The sequence below is a fragment of the Gopherus evgoodei genome, chromosome 5 (assembly GCF_007399415.2).
Source record: "Gopherus evgoodei ecotype Sinaloan lineage chromosome 5, rGopEvg1_v1.p, whole genome shotgun sequence".
Taxonomy (NCBI): Eukaryota; Metazoa; Chordata; order Testudines; family Testudinidae; genus Gopherus; species Gopherus evgoodei.
In genome coordinates, this window is record NC_044326.1 from 9,890,576 (window position 1) to 9,913,687 (window position 23,112).

Consider the following 23,112-nt stretch of genomic DNA (forward strand, 5'->3'; position numbering starts at 1 on the left):
GACTCACCAGCCAGACACCCAGGAAATAATTCTCTGTAGTAACTCAGATCCCACCCTATCTAACATCCCATCACAAGCCATTGGGCATATTTACTGCTAATAGTCAAAGACCAATCTCATTATACCATCCCCTCCGTAAGCTTATCAAGCTTAGTCTTGAAGCCAGATATGTCTTTTTCCCCCACTACTCCCCTTGGAAGGCTGTTCCAGAACTTCACTCCTCTGATTGTTAGAAACCTTCATCTAATTTCAAGTCTAAACTTCCTGATGGCTAGTTTATATCCCTTTTTTCTTGAGTCCATATTGGCACTGAGCTTAAATAATTCCACTCCCTCCCTGGTATTTATTCCTCTGATATATTTATAGAGAGCAATCATATCTCCCCTCAGTCTTTTTTTGGTTAGGCTAAACAAGCCAAGCTCTTTGAGTCTCCTTTCGTATGACAGGTTTTCCATTCCTTGGATCATCCCAGTAGCTGTTCTCTGAACCTGTTACAGTTTGAGTTCATCCTTCTTAAACATGGGAGACTAGAACTGCACACAGTATTCCAGATGAGGTCTCACCAGTGCCTTGTAAAATGATACTAACTCTTCCTTATCTCTACTGGAAATACCTCGCCTAATCCATCCCAAGACCACATTAGCTTTATTCATATCCATATCACATTGGCGGCTCATAGTCATCCTGTGATCAACCTATACTCCAAGGTCCTTCTCCTCCTCTGTTACTTCCAACTTATGCGTCCCCAATTTATAACCAAAATTCTTGTTATTGATCTCTAAATGCATGACCTTGCACTTTTCACTATGAAATTTCATCCTATTACTATTCCTCCAGTTTACAAGGCCATCCAGATTTTCCTGTATGATATCCTGGTATTTCTCTGTGTTAGCAATACCTCCCAGCTTTGTGTCATCTGCAAACTTTATTAGCACATTCCCACTTTTTGTGCCAAGGTCAGTAATAAAAATATTAAATAAGATTGGTCCCAAAACCAATCCCTGAGGAACTCCACTAGTAACCTCCCTCCAGCCTGACAGTTCACCTTTCAGTACGACTCGTTGTAGTCTCCCCTTTAACCAGTTCCTTATCCACCTTTCAATTTTCATATTTATCCCCATCTTTTCCAAATTAACTAATAATTCCCCACGTGGAACTGTATCGAATGCCTTACTGAAATCGAGGTAAATTAGATCCACTGCATTTCCTTTGTCTAAAAAAATCTGTTACCTTCTCAAAGAAGGAGATCAGGTTGGTTTGGCACGATCTATCTTTTGTAAAACCACATTGTAATTTGTCCCAGTTACTGTTGACCTCAATGTCCTTAACTACTTTCTCCTTCAAAATTTTTTCCAAGACCTTGCATACTACAGATGTCAAGCTAATAGGCGTGTAGTTGCCTGGTTCACTTTTTTTCCCTTTCTTAAAGATAGGAACTATGTTAGCAATTCTCCAGTCATATGGTACAAACCCTGCATTTACAGATTCATTAAAAATTCTTGCTAATGGGCTTGCAATTTCATGTGCCATTTCCTTTAATATTCTTGGATGAAGATTATTTGGGCCCCCCGATTTAGTCCTATTAAGCTGTTGGAGTTTGGCTTCTACCTCGGATGTGATAATATCTACCTCCATATCCTCATTCCAATTTGTCATCCTACCATTATCCCTAAGCTCCTCATTAGCCTCATTAAAGATTGAGGCAAAGCATTTGTTTAGATATTGGGCCATGCCTAGATTATCCTTAATCTTACCACTCCATCCTCAGTGTTTAGCAGTCCCACTTCTTTCTTTGTTTTCTTCTTATTTATATGGCTATAGAACCTTTTACTGTTGGTTTTATTTCCCTTTGCAAGGTCCAACTATACATGGCTTTTGGCCTTTCTCACTTTATCCCTACATGTTCTGACCTCAATAAGGTAGCTTTCCTTGATGATCACTCCCATCTTCCACTCCTTGTAGACTTTCTGCTTTTTCTTAATCACCTCTTTGAGATGTTTGCTTATCCATCTTGGTCTACAACTCCTACCTATGAATTTTTCCCCTTTCTTGGGATGCAGGCTTCTGATAGTTTCTGCAACTTTGACTTAAAGTAATTCCAGGCATCCTCCACCTTTAAATCCCCAAGTTCTTCAGTCCAATCTGCTTCCCTAACTATTTCCTTATTTTTTTAAAGTTAGCCCTTTTGAAATAAAAAACCCTAGTCACAGATCTATTTTTGTTTATCCTTCCATTTAGTTTAAACTGAATTAGCTCATGATTGCTCAAACCAAGGTTGTCCCCTACAACCATTTCTTCTATGAGGTCCTCACTACTCACCAAAACCAAATCTAAAATGGCATCCCCTCTAGTTGGTTTAGCAACTACTTGGTGAAGGAATCCATCAGCTATCGCATCTAGGAAAGTCTGAGCCCTATTATTACTACTAGCACTTGTCCTCCAGTCTATATCTGGGAAGTTAAAGTCTCCCATGATCATATAATTCCTATTAGTATTTACTTCATTAAAAACATTAAAAAGGTCTCTATCCATATCCAAATCAGATCTCAGTGGTCTATAGCACACCCCAAACACTATCTCAGGGGAGGCTCTAGTAGCTTTCTTCCCCAATGTCATTTTTGCCCAGACAGACTCTCTTATCCATTCCATCCCTTCTTATTTCTTTACAGTCTTTCTAATCATTGATCTACAATGCTACTCCACCACCTTTGCCTTTAGTAACACAATAAAGAAAATCATTATTATGTGGTCATGGCTGCACCAACGATAACCACCATTTCTAGTGTAAATGCCCCAACTGGTGGAATACACCACTATAGTCTTAGGCTTCTGTCAAGCAAATGCTTGGTTGAAAACAGAATCCTTGCATCCCAGATGAGCAGGCAGTCACAAGGAGATAGTTCCAAAGCATGGAATCTAGCACTGAGAAGACCTTGCCTCCATTTCTCAAGAGGTCAAATGGGGGGTGGTGGTAGATAGAGAATGAAGGAAGTAATTCTAAAAACACAGAGCTTATGCACATCAGCATTTTAAATTGCACCCAGAAAACTGAGAAGTCTGTGCAGTGCCTAGAGCCCAGGTTTAATGTGCCCACTAATTTGCTTGACTAAACACGATTTAAAGGGCTTTAAGAAGCAAAATCAAAGTAATATTGTAAATGATACAGTCTGAATCTTTTTAATGCAGGCTGCCACAGTAGGGTGCGTAAAATACTTCCCTTTCTATTCACATTATGTATGTTAGAGTATCTGTGCATCCTCTTCAGGCATTGTCCTTTTATGTAGTTGATACATTTCACTGAAGTTTATTAATCAGAATGCACTTTTCATTCATGAATGGTTATGCAAGAACATTTTAAAGGATTCAGTGCAAGATCTTAACAGAACTTAGTGTAAGATTTGTCAGACTTTTGCATCCTCCTACAGTTAAACAGTATGTTTTACCTCATATTTTTGGAATTTTTGGAGTTTGATCAAAATGTGCAATACCATGTTACCGTGCTATTTAAAATATGGTAGCATTTCTAATCAATTACAGCATTTCGAACAATTCCCTTGTAATTGAGAGTCATTGTTATGGTTGAATAAATGAATACGTAACAAAAAATTGGCAACATTTTATAGTAATTACTGTTGTAATTATTTGAATATATTCAACAAGAAGATCTCCTGAAGTTTCAGCTCCTTTAGCTCCATTCTGAGATTGAAAAGTCTTTGATGATCAGTGAAGTGTCTTCTGAAGCAATGTTATTAATTCTAATGTATCTAATAACCAAAGAGATTATTGCCTGTAATCTTCAGAATTCTATCTAGTCACGTGTATTATCTTTGCTCCAGGAAGACAGCACACAATCTCATTGTAAGGAGCTGTGAACTGAAACCTGGATCTGCAAAGCTTAGGATGGCTGATATTCCCACAGTGCCACCAGGAAGCAGAAATACTGCCAGGGAGCATGATAGAGAGTAGGTGCAACAGGAAGTACCACTGAAGGGTGCCAGAATGACAGTACTCTGTGGCCCTCTGATTGGCCAAGTATCCTATTTAATTCCAGGGGTTGACCCAGGAAGTTGTCTGGGTAGCCGCACATACTCTGACCTGCTCTGACTCCATATTTTGTCATTGCTCCTGATCTGCAGACTCTGGTCTAAGCTGGACTCTGACCCTGATTTCTGCCACTTGATTCCAGCATGACACGACATGTGATCTCTGGTCTCTGACCACAGCCTGACTCTGACCCTGACTCTTGCTTACTGAATCTGACACTTGTGATTCCTTTGATTCCAGCTCAGCAACTACCGCCCCTGATGTGCAGCTGTTACCAGTAGGACTCAGCCCCAGCTGTAACCACTAGGTCAGACTACCTAGCCCTTTGTCCCTTACAACCATGATCCACTGTCCCCTACAGAATATTTTGTCAGCTCTTTTTAATATCTAATCCCAATTAAGAATTGTATTTCCTGGTTTAGGCACATTTGACATCCTCAAGGATTGGGCAATCCACCAGACCAAGCTGGATGAGAAAGCATCTCAGACATCCCTTTTCCTCCCATTTGATCACCCAAGACATTCTCTGCAGCTATCACACTGAGCACTTGAAAGCAATTACATACCTTTGCATATGACAGATTTCTTCTGATCACCTTTCCTTTGGTAGTCACATACTGCCCATCTTCTGCTGCTGCTTCTACTGCAGAGTGTCTCCTGCTTCTTGGATTACAAACTGCCAATCCTTCTGTTTTCTAATCTCTCTTGTTCCCTTGACACCAATTTGCTCTCTGGTTGGATCTGCACAGGTTTTATAGACTCCTAGACTCATAGACTCTAGGACTGGAAGGGACCTCAAGAGGTCATCGAGTCCAGTCCCCTGCCCTCATGGCAGGACCAAATACTGTCTAGACCATCCCTAATAGACATTTATTTAACCTACTCTTAAATATCTCCAGAGATGGAGATTCCACAACTTCCCTAGGCAATCTATTCCAGTGTTTAACTACCCTGACAGTTAGGAACTTTTTCCTAATGTCCAACCTAAATCTCCCTTGCTGCAGTTTAAGCCCATTGGAGGCTAAGGTGAATAAGTTTTCTCCCTCCTCCTAATGACACCCTTTTAGATACCTGAAAACTGCTATCATGTCCCCTCTCAGTCTTCTCTTTTCTAACAAAGAAACTAAACAAACCCAGTTCCTTCAGCCTTCCTTCATAGGTCATGTTCTCAAGACCTTTAATCATTCTTGTTGCTCTTCTCTGGACCCTCTCCAATTTCTCCACATCTTTCTTGAAATGCGGTGCCCAGAACTGGACACAATACTCCAGTTGAGGCCTAACCAGCGCAGAGTAAAGCGGAAGAATGACTTCTCGTGTCTTGTTTACAACACACCTGTTAATGCATCCCAGAATCATGTTTGCTTTTTTTGCAACAGTATCACACTGTTGACTCATATTAAGCTTGTGGTCCACTATGACCCCTAGATCTTTTTCTGCCATACTCCTTCCTAGACAGTCTCTTCCCATTCTGTATGTGTGAAACTGATTGTTCCTTCCTAGGTGGAGCACTTTGCATTTATCTTTATTGAACTTCATCCTGTTTACCTCAGACCATTTCTCCAATTTGTCCAGATCATTTTGAATTTTGACCCTGTCCTCCAAAGCAGTTGCAATCCCTGCCAGTTTGGTATCGTCCGCAAACTTAATAAGCGTACTTTCTATGCCAACATCTAAATCGTTGATAAAGATATTGAACAGAACCGGTCCCAAAACAGACCCCTGCGGAACCGCACTTGTTATACCTTTCCAGCAGGATTGGGAGCCATTAACAACTACTCTCTGAGTACGGTTATCCAGCCAGTTATGCACCCACCTTATAGTAGCCCCATCTAAATTGTACTTTCCTAGTTTATCTATAAGAATATCATGTGAGACCGTATCAAATGCCTTACTAAAGTCTAGGTATATCACATCTACCCAAATATGATTGTCCAAGAATTCTTCTGCCTCTCTAATGTTACACAGGATCAACAGCTGCTCTTCAAGACTATATCCCTACCCCCCCACTCTAATACAGCTATCAACTTGTACTTCATGCATAGCAAATCTTTGTTTTCAGGCAGGAAACAACAATGGCATATCCTTACAGGTCATAATAAATGTTCCGTTGTTATTTGTTATACAGAGTTGTAACTGGAGAAAATGCTCCTTCTTTCCATGGTGCAAACTCTCTCAGAAACCCGTTAGCATGCTTAGGTTTTCAGGTTGTAAGTGCCTTTATACACCTAGCCTCAGGTATCATTACTACCCCTCACTAACAGAGAGGGATTAACCACTTAGAGGAGTGGTGGCAACCTGTGGCCCGCGGGTCGCAGTTTGCCCAACACTAACTTAGAGAATTCAAACACCTGATCTGATAAAAGGCCGTACAACCTGTTCACACAAAGCCCTCACAGAAACACACACAAAACAGAACTCTCATTTGCCCTGTTCAGAGGCCGGGAAGTCCAGTCACATGCCCCTTTGAATACCAGAGAACAAGAGTTACTCCATTTTGTTACCTTGCCGCCATTTTGTGTTAGGCAAACACATCATTTAGGTACCATTCCACCATTAGCTGAAGGTAGGGGAGCACATAACAACAAGAATTGGTGGGGAAAATAACAAGGAGTGGTGACAGGTTTCAGTGGTAGCTGTGTTAGTCTGTATCAGCAAAAAAATGAGGAGTCTTTGTGTCATCTCAGAGACTAACAAATTTATTTGGGCATAAGCTTTTGTGGGCTACAACCCACTTCATCAGATGTATTTATACCTGCTCCTGTATCTTTTACTTCATACATAAAAGGATGGGGGACCTAATACTTGTAAAGCAACCTCCATCCTGTCATGTATTTATACCTGCTTCTGTATCTTCTATTTCATACATCTGATGAAGTTGGTTCTAGCTCACTAAGGCTTATGCCCAAATAAATTTGTTAGTCTCTAAGATGACACAAGGACTCCTCTTTTTTTTTAAAGGAGTGATGAGGCAGTTAGTTATTAGGTTGGGTGCATTTAATAGTATGTTGCAATGTTGGCATGTGCATCAAGGTGTCTGATAGAAAGATATAAGCAAAAGTAAGATAAACAAGTGGGGCATAAAAATTTGAGCGTGTCAGATGCAGTCAGCATACGTGAGGAGAAAGAGGGAGAGCAGAGAGAAGTCAGAGAGGGAGTGTGTGTGAGTTTCAGAGAGAGTGTGTGAGAGACCGAGAGAGGGTGGGAGAAAAGAGACGGAGACAGGAGAGAACTGAGAGGGAGAGATGAAACTTGATTCAATAAATGCTTAAGGACTGCTAAAAAGACAGCTGTCAATGTCCTGTGGAATACTGGCCACCGGAAGCTGGGTGCTTCCACTTCAACATCATTTCTAATTGTATGTTACTGTGGCTTTTAGTCTATTGACAAGGTTTGTTATATTAATAATGTGTTATTTGTTTCAGAGATTCTGTTTGTATCACTTATTTATCGGACAGATGTGTGTGACTTTTAGGTATTCCCAAGACTACCCTAACACAGAGAAAGCCTTGGGGTTACACTTTCAGAGACAAAGAGCCAGATTGACAAAGGTACTTGGCTTCCAAAGTCCAACATTTAGGTGCCATGAACTTTCTCAAAACTACTTCTCAGCTGCTGCCTACCACTATTGGCACCTAAGTTTTCACCAGTGGAAATGCACAAAGCCACTTAAGTTACGACACTTACCCACAGCTAATGAGCTGGTCACAGCCCTAGCTCATGCCTGCATTCCAGCAGGATTCTCAGAGTAGGTCTTCACTTGTCTATCTTACCTTCAGGTCTCAGTCCAGTAGTTATGCTCTGAACATGACTACCTGATGAAGCTCAACACAAAGAACAGCTAGGGTGAGCAAGTTGGGGATTTAGGGGCTAACTGGCATGTTTATATATGTATGGCCGGGTAACCCAATAGTTCAGTGGTTAGGGAACTCACCTGTGATGGGAGGGACACATGTTAAATCCCTGCCCTACCTGACTGGGAGAAGGAACTTGAACCTATGTGTCCCACATGCCAAATGAATGCCCTAACTAGCATTCTGTTAGGTATTTTGCAGTAGGGCTGTCGCAGTCTCTCCTGTTGGAGCTGTTCTACTTTATATAACTAATTAAACATACAGCTGTCAAGCAATTAAAAAAATCAATTGTGATTAATTGCACTGTTAAACAATCATAGAATACCATTTATTTAAATATGTTTGGATGTTTTCTGCATTCTCAAATATACTGATTTCAGTTATAACAGAATACAAAGTGTAGTGCTCACTTTATTTTTTTATTATAAATATTTGCACCATAAAAAACAATCTTTTTCAAATCAGCTAATTAAAGTACTCCAGTGCAATCTTTTTATCTTGAAAGTTGAACTAACAAATGTAGAATTATGTACAAAAAATAACTGCATTCAAAACCAAAACAATTTAAAACTTTAAAAAGCATCCACAAGTCCAATCAGTCCTCCTCCTTGTTCAGCCAATTGCTCAGACAAACAAGTTTGTTTACATGTGCAGGAGATAATGCCTGCTGTTTATTTACAACGTCAGCTCAAAGTGAGAGCAGGCATTCACATGACACTATTGTAGGCAGCATCACAAGATATTTACATGACAGATGTGCTAAAGATTCATATGTGCCTTCATGCTTCAAACACTGTTCCAGAGGACATGTATCCACGCTGATGACAGGTTCTGCTCGATAACAATCCAAAGCAGTGTGGACTGACACATGATCATTTTCATTATCTGAGTCAGAAGGCACCAGCAGAAGGTTGATTTTCTATTTTGATGATTCGTGTTCTTTAGTTTCCCCATCAGAGTGTTGTTCTTTTAAGACTTCTGAAACTATGCTCCACACCTTGTCCCTCTTAGATTTTGGAAATTCTTAAACTTTGGGTTGTGTGCTGTAGCTATCTTTAGAAATTTTACATTGGTGCCTTCTTTACATTTTGTCAAATCTGAGGAGAAAGCGTTCTTAAAATGAACATGTGCTGGGTCATCATCCAAGACTGCTGTAAAATGAAATATGTGGAAGAATGCAGGTAAAACAGAGGAGGAGACATACAATTCTCCCCAGGGAGTTCAGTTACAAATTTAATTAACACATTATTATTTTTTTAATAAGCATCATCAGCATGGAAGCATGTCTTCTGGAATGATGGCCGAAGCATGAAGGGGCATGCAAATGTTTAGCACATTTGGCACGTAAATACCTTAAAGTTATATGACAGGGTTGTTTCTGATAGTAAAAGGCTAGGCTCAACAGCCCAAGAGCTTACTTCTGGCAAGGGACCCAGATATCTTATCTTCCTATAAGTTCATGCTTCAGGGTTTCAGCTGGCCAGCTGTAGGGGGGTGAGGGAGGGATTCTCCCTGCCATGAATTCTGTTTTGTTGTTTGTTTTTTTGTTTCCTTCTTTCAAAACATCAGGGATGCCCATTGATGGAGATGGGATATTGGATGGGGAGGGCCAGGGAACTGAAGTGGCACCAAGCATTCTCTCTCTCAGGTGCTTGGCTGGCTCATTCTTCCTGACAAGCTCAGAGCCTAATTTAGTGCCATATGTTGAGTCAGGAAGGAATTTTTCCCCAGATCAGATTGGCAGTGACCTTATGGATTTTTGTTTGGTTGTTTATTTTGTCTTTCTCTGCAGCATGTGGGTGTGGGTCCCTTGTCAGAATTATCTGGGTATATCTCACTTAATAATTTCCCTGTCATTGTGGGGGTCCCAGGCACGGTGCACCTTGGTCCCCCCTGTTCTCTGCCTGTGGCACATAATAGGGTAGTCTCCTGTGGGTTGTAATACTTTGGTCTGACTTCAGTGGATGGATATAATATGTGCTTGGTGGATGGTGTTGGTGGCCTGTGATTTACAGGAGGTCATACTAGAGAATCTGCTGGTCTTTTCTGGCCTTAAACTATATGACTCTATGTATAAATATGGGAATAGCATGTAGGAGTAGGTGTCATCTGTATATGGCATTGGAGAGACCAACACTGGAATACTGCATCCCATGCTCATGTACACAAGAAGACTGACAGGTGACTAGATTACTGTGTATAGTACCTTCATGGAAAGAAAATATGGGTACTAAAGGATTCTTTAATCTGGTGCGGAAAGCCATAACAAGAACAAATGGCTGGAAGTAGAAAACAGACAAATTCAAATTAGAAATTGGGCACAAATATTTAACATTGAGGTTGACTAAGCACTGGAAGAAATTAGCAAGGGAAGTGGTGGATTCTCTGTCCCTTGATGTCATCACTTTAAATCTGGATGCCTTTCTGGAAAATAACCTTTAGTCCAGCACAAGGTTTTGGGCTTAATAAAAGCTTAACTGGGTGATATTTACTGGCTTGTGATATACAAGAGGTCAAACAAGATTATATAATTGTCCCCAATGACTTTGAACACTATGAATCTTGGTGGGGGAAGGGAGGAGTAGGAGAATCTGTTCAGAGGAGAGGTCAATCTGCCATAAAAGCCCCAAAGCAGAACAAAACCACTGCTTCAAATGGAAACTGATCCAGGGAAAGTACTAATAGGGGATTTAAGAAGAAGAGACAGTGGAGATGAAGATTTCAACAGCAGCTTACTGGTGCATCTGGAGAGCTGCCAGTGATGATTATCTTACGTTAATATAGCACCTTTCATCATGAAAGCTCCCAAAGTGCTTTCCAAATATTACCAACTGATCATACTTTCTTTGCATAGGGATTTATTCATTCACTACTGAGATGTAGTCATTACCATCATGAAACATGACAGCTGTTTAACAGTGCACAACAGGACATACTAGTGTATTCCTACTGCTGTATTCTTATTATTCAAGCATGGAATTTCTATCAGAGTCTGTGTTACAGTTTTATTCATTTGGTCTTTACTATATTTGACTCTATACTATCTTTCACCAATACCCCATCAGTGTGACCTATTGTGTCATTCTGATATATTTTGTACCCTGGTATTACTTGTGTGCCATTGATTATCATGTTTCCACCCAGTGTCTGTGATGCCTATTATATCAATATCCTTGTTTAATACTAGGCACTCAAAGTTCACCCATTTTAATATTTATGATTTAGCATTTGTAAATGAGCACTTATAAAATTGTCACTGTTTAGTTGTCTGTCTTCATGTGATATAACTGATATAACTAGTGGTGGAATCTCCATCTTTAGAGGTTTTTAAGGCCTGGCTTGACAAAGCCCTGGCTGGAATGATTGAGTTAAGGTTGGTCCTTCTTTGGGCAGGGGTTTGGACTAGATGACCTCTTGAGGTCTCTTCCAACCCTAATCTTCTATGACTCTATGATTGTATGACTAGGACTCATTATTATTTGTTTGACTGTTTTCTTCAGGTTCCTACCTGTACTTAATTAACTTTCATCCTCTAATAGAATATAGAGTATACCCTTTAATAAATCCTTGCCTAAGGGATGTGTCTGTCCAAACCATATGCTCCTCTGTTGGCTTTCTCCCAGCCCTTAGTTTAAAAACTCCTCCACCACCTTTTTAATTTTACATACTAACAATCTGGTTCTGTTTTAGTTTAGGTGGAGTCTATCCTGTATAGGCTCCTCCCTTCCCAACAGGTTCCCCAGTTCCTAATAAACCTAAAGCCCTCCTCCCTTCACCATGGACTCATCCATACATTGTGATGCTGCGAATCTGCCTATCTAGCTGGCCCTGCTTGTGGAATTGGAAACTTTTTGGAGAATGCTACCATGGAAGCCCTGGACATTAATCTCTCACCTAGAAGCCTAGATTTGTTTTTCGGAACCTCTTGTTTACCTTTCCCTATGTCATTGGTCTCTACATGTACCACAACGACTGGCTACTCCCCAGCACTGCACATTAGCTTGTCTTGAGAGCTCCACAACCTTTGCACCCAGTAGGCAATTCACTGTGCAGTTCTCCCAATCGTCACCAACCCAACTATGTATAAGCAGCAAAGAATCCTGTGGCACCTTATATATACCCTATGTATATTTCTAATAATTGAAAAACAGCATCACTATTACCTGTCCATTCCTAATAACAGGGATCCTTTCCCTTGAAGAGGTATCCTCAGTGCAAAAAGAAATCATGACTTAATCTGGAGGTAGGGTCCCAACTATGTGATCATTTCCCTCCACTCCACCTTGATGTTCTCCTTTCCTGAGACTTTCATCCTCCTCAACAGCACAGAGGCTGTCAGACTGGGCAGGGAGGGCGGGACCTCTCTACTTTGTCCCAGAAAGTCTTCTGTATGGTTCTCTCTGTCTCCCTTATCTCTTCCAGTTTAGCCACTCTGGTTTCCAGAGCCCATATGTGGTCTCTGAGGGTCATGAGCTGCTGGCATTGAATGCATATGGATGTCATCTGCCCAAAAAGCAGGTAATTATACATGGAGCATTCAGTGCAATAAACTTGATAGCCCCCCACGCTGGTGCTGGACTTTTGCCTGCATTATTTTAGCTCTTACTGGGTTATTTTTGTTTGTTTGTTTTTGAGGGGAAGTTTAATGGCCTAAGTTTAGAGACTGTTTATTAGTTGTGTCTGGCTCTCTCACTCTCTCTCTAAACTTCCTCACAAAACTCCCCTGTTTGCTGCTTCTGTTCACTAGCTCCTCTGGTCACTTAGGAGCTGACTTTTCAAACCCTGGTTCTTCCTGACATAGCAACACTGCCTTGACATGCTAATTTAAATATAAGACATAATATTGAATTTGTACTTTGAAACCGGTCACTTTGACACAAAAATCTCTAATATAAAGTTAAACTTCTTGGGAATATTAAGTGTTCTGTTGTGATCATTTTAATTACTGTACTTTTAATAGAAGGTTAAAAAAGATTTTTAGTAGCACGTTTTCCATTGTATTAAGCAAGCTGAGATCTCTGTATACCAAACCCTGAACCTCGATTAACACTATTTAAAGTAGCACAGTGACTAGCTTATGTTAACCTTTTGCTAGTATATTCCATCTAAAGTAATACAACAATTCACAATTAAATAACTGGAACATTTTTTTTTAAACCTAGATATGTCATTGCTGGCAATCTTTGGAATAAAGTATTATGAAGATTCATAAGCAGTAGTAACTCATTCAAGTATCCTCTCACTTTCCTACTCTTAGACAAATGGGCTTTGCATGTTTAAAATCCTTCCTCAAACTAAGCCAAACCTTGCATTAAAATGCCCTTGGAAATCCTGCACTTTCCTGTACAGAGGAAAATCCCACTTCCCATTCCACAACTGGCTTTGGAGGAACCTGAAGGCCACAGAGCCAATGTAGTTCTGCTGCACACATGAGATAAGTTGTTTGGAATCCCATCCAGGATGTAGTTGGAAACCCCCATGTGCTATAGCTGCCAATTCCCAAGACCAATGCATGCAAGGATAATTTGGGGTTTGGGAAGGAGTGTATTGCATACACTCAGGTTTTGCAGATGGATTAAAAGCAGGGACTTAAAGGGCAAACCAGACAAAGGTGTCTCAAGAGGGGCACCTAAAAAATATCATTTTTTTAAAAAAAAGCTGGCTTTACCTTCTTTCTTTTACTATTTCCTCACATATAAAATGAGTATAATACTTACTGTACCTACTTTATTGCACAGGAATACTGTGATGCTTAATTGTAAGTCTGTGTAGAGCTTGTACCTGCCAGTTTGGCTGTGTAGCCACACAGCAACCTCTGCTAACTCAGGACAGAAAGTGGGGGAATCATGCAACTATCAGCAGCTTTCCTTTAAAGATGGATACATGGTCATTCTGTGTTGTAAATATTCTTGATTTTTCTTCAGGTGGTGTTAGATTTGGAAATGAGGGAGGGGAGATCCCATAGGAGGATTTTTCATAAGGTGAAATTTCTTGAATCTCTTTGGTTCAGAAATATTGTCCACTGTTTTACTGCAGCTTAGTAGTTTTCTTTCACATTATTCATTTTGCTTAATATATAGTATAAGATGTTAACTGTCATTTTGCCTCCTAAGAGTTAGTTTTGTTATCTCACTTTTACTCTTACAAAGAATTTTTATGAGTCTCTGTTATGAGTTTTGGCAGTTATTTTGGAAATCTAACAAATTCTGTCTTTGTGAGTCTGGCTGCAAAATAGAGAGAGTAAGAGAAACTATTGGAATCTTTATGCATGCACTTAGACTGTACGTTCCTTACTTAACACCCTAGGGGCTTTGCACACAAATTACACTAACAATAATTAGGCCTAACAGTGGTAATAAAGGAAGGAAGTCCCAGTGGAAATTCTTCAATGAGGATATGAAAGCCTCCCCTACACATTGTTTGTATTATCTGCTGGGGAGTTTTGTCTTCAGAGATTTCTTTGAATGCTGTTTTAGTGGTCATAAAGACACCAGAAGTAAGGTTTGACTCCACATTAGGAACATTCTCCCATGAGTCTTTACACTGGAGATAAAGTTGGAACAAACTGAAAATCTTATAGCAATAGTGGGTGCATGTTACTATAAAAATGTCATCTTAAATACTGTTAATTCCTTTGTTGCTACAGTAGTTAAAGAACAAAGCTGTGAAAGTTAGATTATGGAAAACCAAGTCACAAGTAGATATAGCAGGACATGTGGGATTCAGCTGGATAATAGTGAATTTGAAAAGGCAACTAGAATATGGAACTTGACTTCATCTCTTCCTGGGTTAGAGAATGATTCTTTTCACCCAGTGCAGTTACAATATGGTTCCAGTTTGAAGTATAGATGGGGCCTTAACAATGTTCTATAAATGGACTCGATTACTTTTAAACACTCTGAGATCCTCAAACATTGTCAACTGTTATTTTTGTTCTTAGAGAGGGCCACAGATCAGTAATCTCACCAATGAAATTTTCTTTATAATTGCATTTACTTTCGGAATGTACTCTTGCTGTCACTGCCTGAATTGGGAAGATGGTATGTTCTGATTTTTCTCATTATTTTTCATTTGACAGCAATGAGCAGTTTTCAATAAGTGCTGTCATTGCTCTTGATGGCAATTCATGATTTCATGGCAATTTTTTGCAGAATGAACAGCTTGTTCAAATGCATTTTTAAAGCCCTCTCACCAGGAAACGGCTCTTCTGAGAGCTCTCTATTTGACACTGCTGTGACCCTTTTGATCCAATCCATTTTAATCTGTGAAACAGATCCCCAACTTGAGTACTTTGAGTACTGCTTTATATTCAAATTTAGCATTGCAGGAGACTTCTAATTACACATTCTTTTGAGTGATCATACAAAATTAGGATCCATTGAAATCGATGGGCATTTTCATGTAAGTGTAAAATTATTGATGTTCATAAATGTTTACAGAAATAGATCTTTTAACCAGAAAATAACCTCTCCCATACGAGTGTGTGGCATCATGTACTTTTTTCTCCAGCCCACTATGCCAGTGTCCTCCATTCTTCTTTGAGTAGTTGTATATGTCCATTCCCCAAGTGAGTGCTCACCTCATGCATTGGTACCAGAGGTAGGGTCAGCTACACCTGTGCCCTAGTGTTTCTTGTGCTCCAAGCCAATGATATAAAGGACAGACGCACATCACCAGTCCTTCAGTTTCTTCTTACCCTTGGTGGTGGTCATTCCTTCAGCAAACATGCCGTTTTTAGTTAGTTTTTTTTGTTAGCTAGTTAATGGCACTCGTTTTGGGGTCCTTGAACCTCTTTTGCTTTTCTTTTTTTTTCTTTACCAGTTGTCCATTGTCAGTGGACTCTGAGCTTTGGCTGGTACTGGGGGAGCCTATGCCAATATCCCCTGGCTACAAAACCTTCTCTGGGTTGTAGCCCATAAATCTAGATTAAAGGTATTTTATGTTGTTAACAGAGGACACCTACAGACCGACCCTCTGTAAGATATTTACCTTAAGTAGTTAGCATAAGGCTTTGAGGCCTATGAGCCTTAGCATAAGTGAGTTACCCAGTAATGACCTTCAGTTATTGGAGAACTGGGAATATCACATTTCGGGGAATTTTGAATAAAATTAAACCAAGTAACCACAGGATTATGAACTGATACCAGCTTTTGGATATTTTAGGATAAGAACATCTGCAAAAGTATAACCACAACTTGTGCTGGCAACAAATTTACATATGTGATAATGGGTTGAGATCATTAATATACTAACCTATAGGTTAAGGGCACCTCATCATTACTAGGGTGAGGAAGTTAATTATGGACAAAGGAGGTTGAGCATCCATATAAATATTCATGGCAGTTACCAGGCACTATAACTGGCCAAACCACCTTGTAAGCTTTGAGATCTTGACCATCAGACTCGCTTAAAATGCCAGAGTCAGGATAGGACCCTCGCACAACATCAACTGTCTCCCACCACTAAGTTTACATGATAAGGCTGTGAGTGTGTGTTAGAGATAGTGCTGGACACTGTCTTCATTCTTCACTGCAGCTATATTATCATTCGGGTTGGAGCATTTGTATTTTTACTAATTATGCTAATAAAAGTATTTAAAGCTTTGCTTCACCCTCAGCATGAGTATCACTGTGCATGCCAGGGTTTTCAACCGGACATAGAATTTAATTTTGTTGTGCCTGCTTTTGCAACTAGAACCTTTTAATCTGTAGAATTTTAATCAGTGACTAACTGGAAATTCTTAAAAATCAATATAATCAATAACTAGTCAATGAATCCGGCAACAGGGTATCACAAACCAATGCCTGTGAGTGTCCCACACTCTTGCTGCCTGAAGTTCTTGGGTGAGGGTCATATTAGGCATGGCTTTTTGATTTGCTAGGGCTTCAAGACAAGAAATAAGATGTAGAGAGAAGAACGCCTCAGGTACATCTTCATGGATGCCACTCTTCTGTGTCCAGGAGTACTCCCCCCAGCTCCCCCCAGAGTCAGGAAGAGAGCCTCTTTGACAGGACAGTCTCAAAGAGGTATAAGTGCATGGAGTGCCCTTGGCCACTGAAGCCAAAGAAGAGGTTGATTTCTATATCCTCAAAGTACTCGGCACTCCTCAACTGCAAAACTTAGCCACTCTAGTATCAAAGGTTGAGTACCCTCTATGGCCTGCTGCTCCCTGGTACCTCCTCGTAGTGGCTCAACCAGGTTAGAGCCAGTGACTCTAGTTCCTGTGCTGGGACTGTTGAGCCCAGCTACTTCCTTGGTGCACATGCTGAAGCTGTTGCCTCAGGCTCGCAGTGGAGCAAAGGCCCATTTCAGTACCAATCGCCTCTGAAGCATACACAGCTGTGCAGGATCTGCTGAGCCTCTCTGTACTGATCTTGATGATTATTCAGGCTGATAGTACCTCATCAGGCCTGTCACATGTGCCCATGTTGGTTTCAATGTTGGGATCTGCAACAGTGCCAGTGGTTTCTGGGCTGGTACCACTTCCAGCAATCTCAGTTCAATGTTAACCACTCTGCCACAAGGCACAGTACTGATATCTAGGAAGCCCATGGTGTTGGCTCCGGAACTGCAGGCTCATGTCCCATGTAGATCATGGTCTCAATATCTTGTTGTGCCATCCTGGCCTTTGGAGTACCATATTCCTCAGAGTCTGAAATGGGTTCCTAAGTTTCCAACTTCAGGGAATTCAGGGCTTCCTCCAGGGATCATCTCCACTCTCGTTGAGTCATCCTGAGAATTGCCAATTGAGAGTATGGAGTGCCTGGTCTAGACACAATTGACCTCTTGTACAGTACCAGCCATCGTTGGCCTTACTGAGTACCATGGGAACGACACCTGCACCTAGATCCTTGTCTGCATTGCACTGTAGAAATCGGTCCCTGAGAAGGAAAGTCTCCCTGCCTGGTACTGAAAGACCATCCAAAGTCAATGCCAGGCAACCACTGAAGGGTGATGTTTCTCCGTGAGGTAATGATAGACTGCTCAATGTCGGTACTGAGCTTCTGCAGGGTGAAGAAGAGTGGCACTGTCTGTTGCCTGCTTCAGACAGGCCTCCAGCATCAACAGTGCAAGACCAGCCTCAGGAGGGTTCTAACTTGCCTCCTCTGAACACCTCGTCCTCTTAACCACATAAGGCCAGAGTTTTTTCTGGTACCAGATGATTCTGAGTCTTATCAGGATCTCCAGGCTATATCTGTGGGAGTACAGATGGAGCTTGTGGAGGAAAATCCCCACAATCTCATAGACATAGATTCATAGATTCATAGCCTCTAGGACTGGAAGGGACCTTGAGAGGTCGAGTCCAGTCCCCTGCCCTCATGGCAGGACCAAATACTGTCTAGACCATCCCTGATAGACATTTATCTAACCTACTCTTAAATATCTCCAGAGATGGAGATTCCACAACATCCCTAGGCAATTTATTCCAGTGTTTAACTACCTTGACAGTTAAGAACTTTTTCCTAATGTCCAACCTAAATCTCCCTTGCTGCAGATTAAGCCCATTGCTTCTTGTTCTATCATTAGAGGCTAAGGTGAACAAGTTTTCTCCCTCCTCCTGATGACACCCTTTTAGATACCTGAAAACTGCTATCATGTCCCCTCTCAGTCTTCTCTTTTCCAAACTAAATAAACCCAATTCTTTCAACCTTCCTTCATAGGTCATGTTCTCAAGACCTTTAATCATTGTTGTTGCTCTTCTCTGGACCCTCTCCAATTTCTCCACATCTTTCTTGAAATGCGGTGCCCAGAACTGGACACAATACTCCAGTTGAGGCCTAACCAGCGCAGAGTAGAACGGAAGAATGACTTCTCTTGTCTTGTTCACAACACACCTGTTAATGCATCCCAGAATCACGTTTCCTTTTTTTGCAACAGTATCACACTGTTGACTCATATTTAGCTTGTGGTCCACTATGACCCCAAGATCTCTTTCTGCCATACTCCCTCCTAGACAGTCTCTTCCCATTCTGTATGTGTGAAACTGATTGTTCCTTCCTAAGTGGAGCACTTTGCATTTGTCTTTATTGAACTTCATCCGGTTTACCTCAGACCATTTCTCCAATTTGTCCAGATCATTTTGAATTTTGACCCTGTCCTCCAAAGCGGTTGCTGTCCCTCCCAGTTTGGTATCATCTGCAAACTTAATAAGCGTACTTTCTATGCCAACATCTAAGTCGTTGATGAAGATATTGAACAGAGCCGGTCCCAAAACAGACCCCTGCGGAACCTCACTTGTTGTACCTTTCCAGCAGGATTGGGAGCCATTAATAACTACTCTCTGAGTACTGTTATCCAGCCAGTTAGGCACCCACCTTATAGTAGCCCCATCTAAATTGTATTTGCCTAGTTTATCAAGAAGGATATCATGCAAGACGTATCAAATGCCTTACTAAAGTCTAGGTATACCACATGCACCGCTTCTCCCTTATCCACAAGACTCATTATCCTATCAAAGAAAGCTATCAGATTGATTTGACACGATTTGTTCTTTTCAAATCCATGCTGGCTATTCCCTATCACCTTACCACCTTCCAAGTGTTTGCAGATGATTTCCTTAATTAGTTGCTCCATTATCTTCCTGGGCACAGAAGTTAAACTAACTGGTCTGTAGTTTCCTGGGTTGTTTTTATTTCCCTTTTTATAGATGGGCACTATATTTGCCTTTTTCCAGTCTTCTGGAATCTCTCCCGTCTCCCATGACTTTCCAAAGATAATAGCTAGAGGCTCAGATACCTCCTCTATTAACTCCTTGAGTATTCTAGGATGCATTTCATCAGGCCCTGGTGACTTGCAGGCATCTAACTTTTCTAAGTGATTTTTAACTTGCTGTTTTTTAATTTTATCTTCTAAACCTACCCTCTTCCCATAAGCATTCACTATATTATACATCCCTTCAGACCTCTCAGTGAAGACCGAAACAAAGAAATCATTAAGCATCTCTGCCATTTCCAAGTTTCCTGTTACTGTTTTTCCCTCCTCACTGAGCAGTGGGCCTACCCTGTCCTTGGTCTTCCTCTTGCTTCTAATGTATTGATGAAAAGTCATCTTGTTTCCCTTTATTCCCATAGCTAGTTTGAGCTCATTTTGTGCCTTTGCCTTTCTAATCTTGCACCTGCATTCCTGTGTTATTTGCCTATATTCAACCTTTGTAATCTGACCTAGTTTCCATTTTTATATGACTCTTTTTTTTATTTTGTAGGTCATGCAAGATCTCGTGGTTAAGCCACGGTGGTCTTTTACCACATTTTCTATCTTTCCTAACCATCGGAATAGCTTCCTTTTGGGCCCTTAATAGTGTCCCTTTGAAAAACTACCAACTCTCCTCAGTTGTTTTTCCCCTCAGTCTTGATTCCCATGGGACCTTACCTATCAGCTCTCTGAGCTTACCAAAATCCGCCTTCCTGAAATCCATGGTCTCTATTTTGCTGTACTCCCTTCTACCCGTCCTTAGAATTGCAAACTCTATGATTTCATGATCACTTTCACCCAAGCGTCCTTCTACTTTCAAATTCTCAACAAGTTCCTCCCTATTTGTTAAAATCAAGTCTAGAACAGCTTCTCTCCTAGTAGCTTTTTCAACTTTCTGAAATAAAAAGTTGTCTGCAATGCAGTCCAGGAACTTATTGGATAGTCTGTGCCCTGCGGTGTTATTTTCCCAACATATATCCGGATAGTTGAAGTCCCCCATCACCACCAAATCTTGGGCTTTGGATGATTTTGTTAGTTGTTTAAAAAAGCCTCATCAACTTCTTCCACCTGGTTAGGTGGCCTGTAATAGACTCCTAGCACGACATCACCCTTGTTTTTTACCCCTTTTATCCTAATCCAGAGACTCTCAACACTTCCATCTCCTATGTCCATCTCCACCTCAGTCCAAGTGTGTACGTTTTTAATATATAAGACAACACCTCCTCCCTTTTTCCCCTGTCTATCCTTCCTGAGCAAACTATACCCATCCACAACAACATTCCAATCATTTGTATTATCCCACCAAGTTTCAGTGATGCCAACAATGTTATAGTTGTATTTATTTATTAGCACTTCCAGTTCTTCCTGCTTATTACCCATACTTCTCACATTTGTATATAGGCATCTAAGATACTGCTTTGATCTTGCCTCCCAGTTTTGCCCTGACCCTCCTTTCTCTCTGCCATTATAGCCACACTCCCTCTTGTTTCCGACCCATCTCCCAGGTCTTCCATGTTCCCCAATTACCTCTGGGGAACATATTACACCTCGCTATGTCAGGGAAGGTTGCTCTCCCTATAAAGAGGTAAGTATGCAGCCTATAAAAGCATTAGGGAAAACTCCATGATCCCTCATACTGGTAGGGCTGTGCATGTAACACAAATACCAAATTTCTTCACAAGAGTACAAACCGTTTTTATCAGGACACCCCACTGGACTCCCTGGAGGCAGTGACAGTAAATGAAAGAGACAGCCAAAGTAGAGCAAAAGCTTCTCCCAAAGACAAAGATGCCCAAAAAAATTAATATTTTTGGCAGAAGTATATAGTCAGATGCAGGGTTGCCACTATGTATAGTGAATCATTAAGCCCTTTTGCCCTGTTATGATTATTCTACTTGGGATGAGTTGGTCAAATTCCTCTACAAGCTGCCAGAGGACTCTATGATTCTTGTTTTCAAGGCCTTTCACAATTGAACTCCTGCCTATATCTTTGCCATAATCTCTTTTCCATCTCCTGTCCTTGTCATTCCTTCCTTTCCACCCAAACTATATGACAAACCATTCCCCTCATCTCTTTCTTCCATATTTGCCTTCATACCTTCATCCATCATGGCCTTAATCCTCTTCTCCAAGTGCTGTCTTAAAACAATCTTTTTTCCCAAAGTGCCTGTAAATAAGGCTACATTTTAGTCACAAGTATTTTTAGTAAAAGTCATGGACAGGTCACAGGCAGTAAACAAAAATTCACAGGCCATGACCTGTCCATAACTTTCTACTATGTACCCCTGACTAAAACTTGGGGGGGGGACTTGGAGGGGACGGCCCGAGGGGCACTTCTGGCACTCAGGGGTGGTGCCGCTCAGGGGAGCCCTGCAGGTGCTCGGGGCAGCGTGGGCACCGCAGATACTGGGGGGGGGGCAGCCTGAGTACTTGTGGGGTGGTGGGGGGGGGGTGGCAGGGCAGTTCCCTACCTGACTTCTGGGAAGCATCAATCTCCAGCTAAGCTCCACGTACTTCCTCTGCTCCACTCCTAGCCCCAGTTCTGCAGCTTCCATTGGCTGGGAACCATGGCCAATGGGAGCTATGGGGGTGGTGCCTGTGGGCGGAGGCAGCATGTGGAGCTGGCAGCCAAGGAAGAGGTGTTCCTGTCGTCCTTCCAGGGGACTCCCCCAGGTAAGCACAACCCTGCACCTCAGTCCCCAGCCCTGAGGCCCCCTACACTCAAACTCCTGTTGCTGGAGGGCACGGGGGCCTGAGACTGCCCCAGCAGGAGCTGGTGCAATTGGCCCAGGGACTGCCCGAGCTTCTAAGGTGGCTCCTGGGCCAGCCACAAGGGCTACTGCAGAAGTCACGGAGATCATGAAAACTCACAGAATCCATGACTTCCATGACCTCTGTGACAAACATGGAGCCTTACCTATAAACTCTCGTCTTCTATTCTAAAATATTTAGTCTTAGTAAAGAGACAAGGTAGGTGAGGTAACATATTTTGTTGGACCAACATCTGTTGGTGAAAGAGACAGGATTTTGAGTTCCATGGAGGTCTTCTTCAGATCTGGTTTCTGTTAAGCACCTAGAACACTTTTGGCACTTGAATAATAATAGTAATAATAATTAATATTATTAATAATAAGAGATGTTATTACATTATCCAGACACTAAACAAAATTTTTAAAAATTGATCAAAACCTTATTTTAGCATATTGAGTGAAGCTTAACAAATAGTAATACTACAGATCCATGTGCTGTAAGCAGAGGACTTTGTTCTCCATGTTTTAAGTCTCTGATAAGTAGCTTAAAGAAAGAGTTCTGTCAAGTCAATTGGGAGAAGTATCTTAAGTGAAACAAGTGTAGACAGAATGGGGAGTATGCAGAGGGAGGACTGGAGAAGTGGGTTCATTACAGGGATTTTGCATAACCCCGGGGGGCGTCTGTACAAATAAGTGTAATGGCATGAGAAATCTGTAAACAAGATTGATAGGTTTGGGGGGAAGATCAGATCAAGATCTCTGTCCATATGAACAGG

At 41.3% G+C, this 23,112-nt stretch overlaps 1 protein-coding gene across 4 annotated transcripts in view; it reads left to right on the forward strand.

The window, feature by feature from the left end:
- CTNNA2 (catenin alpha 2) overlaps window positions 1–23,112 on the forward strand; it is an 818,238-nt gene that overhangs the window by 198,437 nt on the left and 596,689 nt on the right. The gene's annotated exons all lie outside the window — the stretch shown is intronic.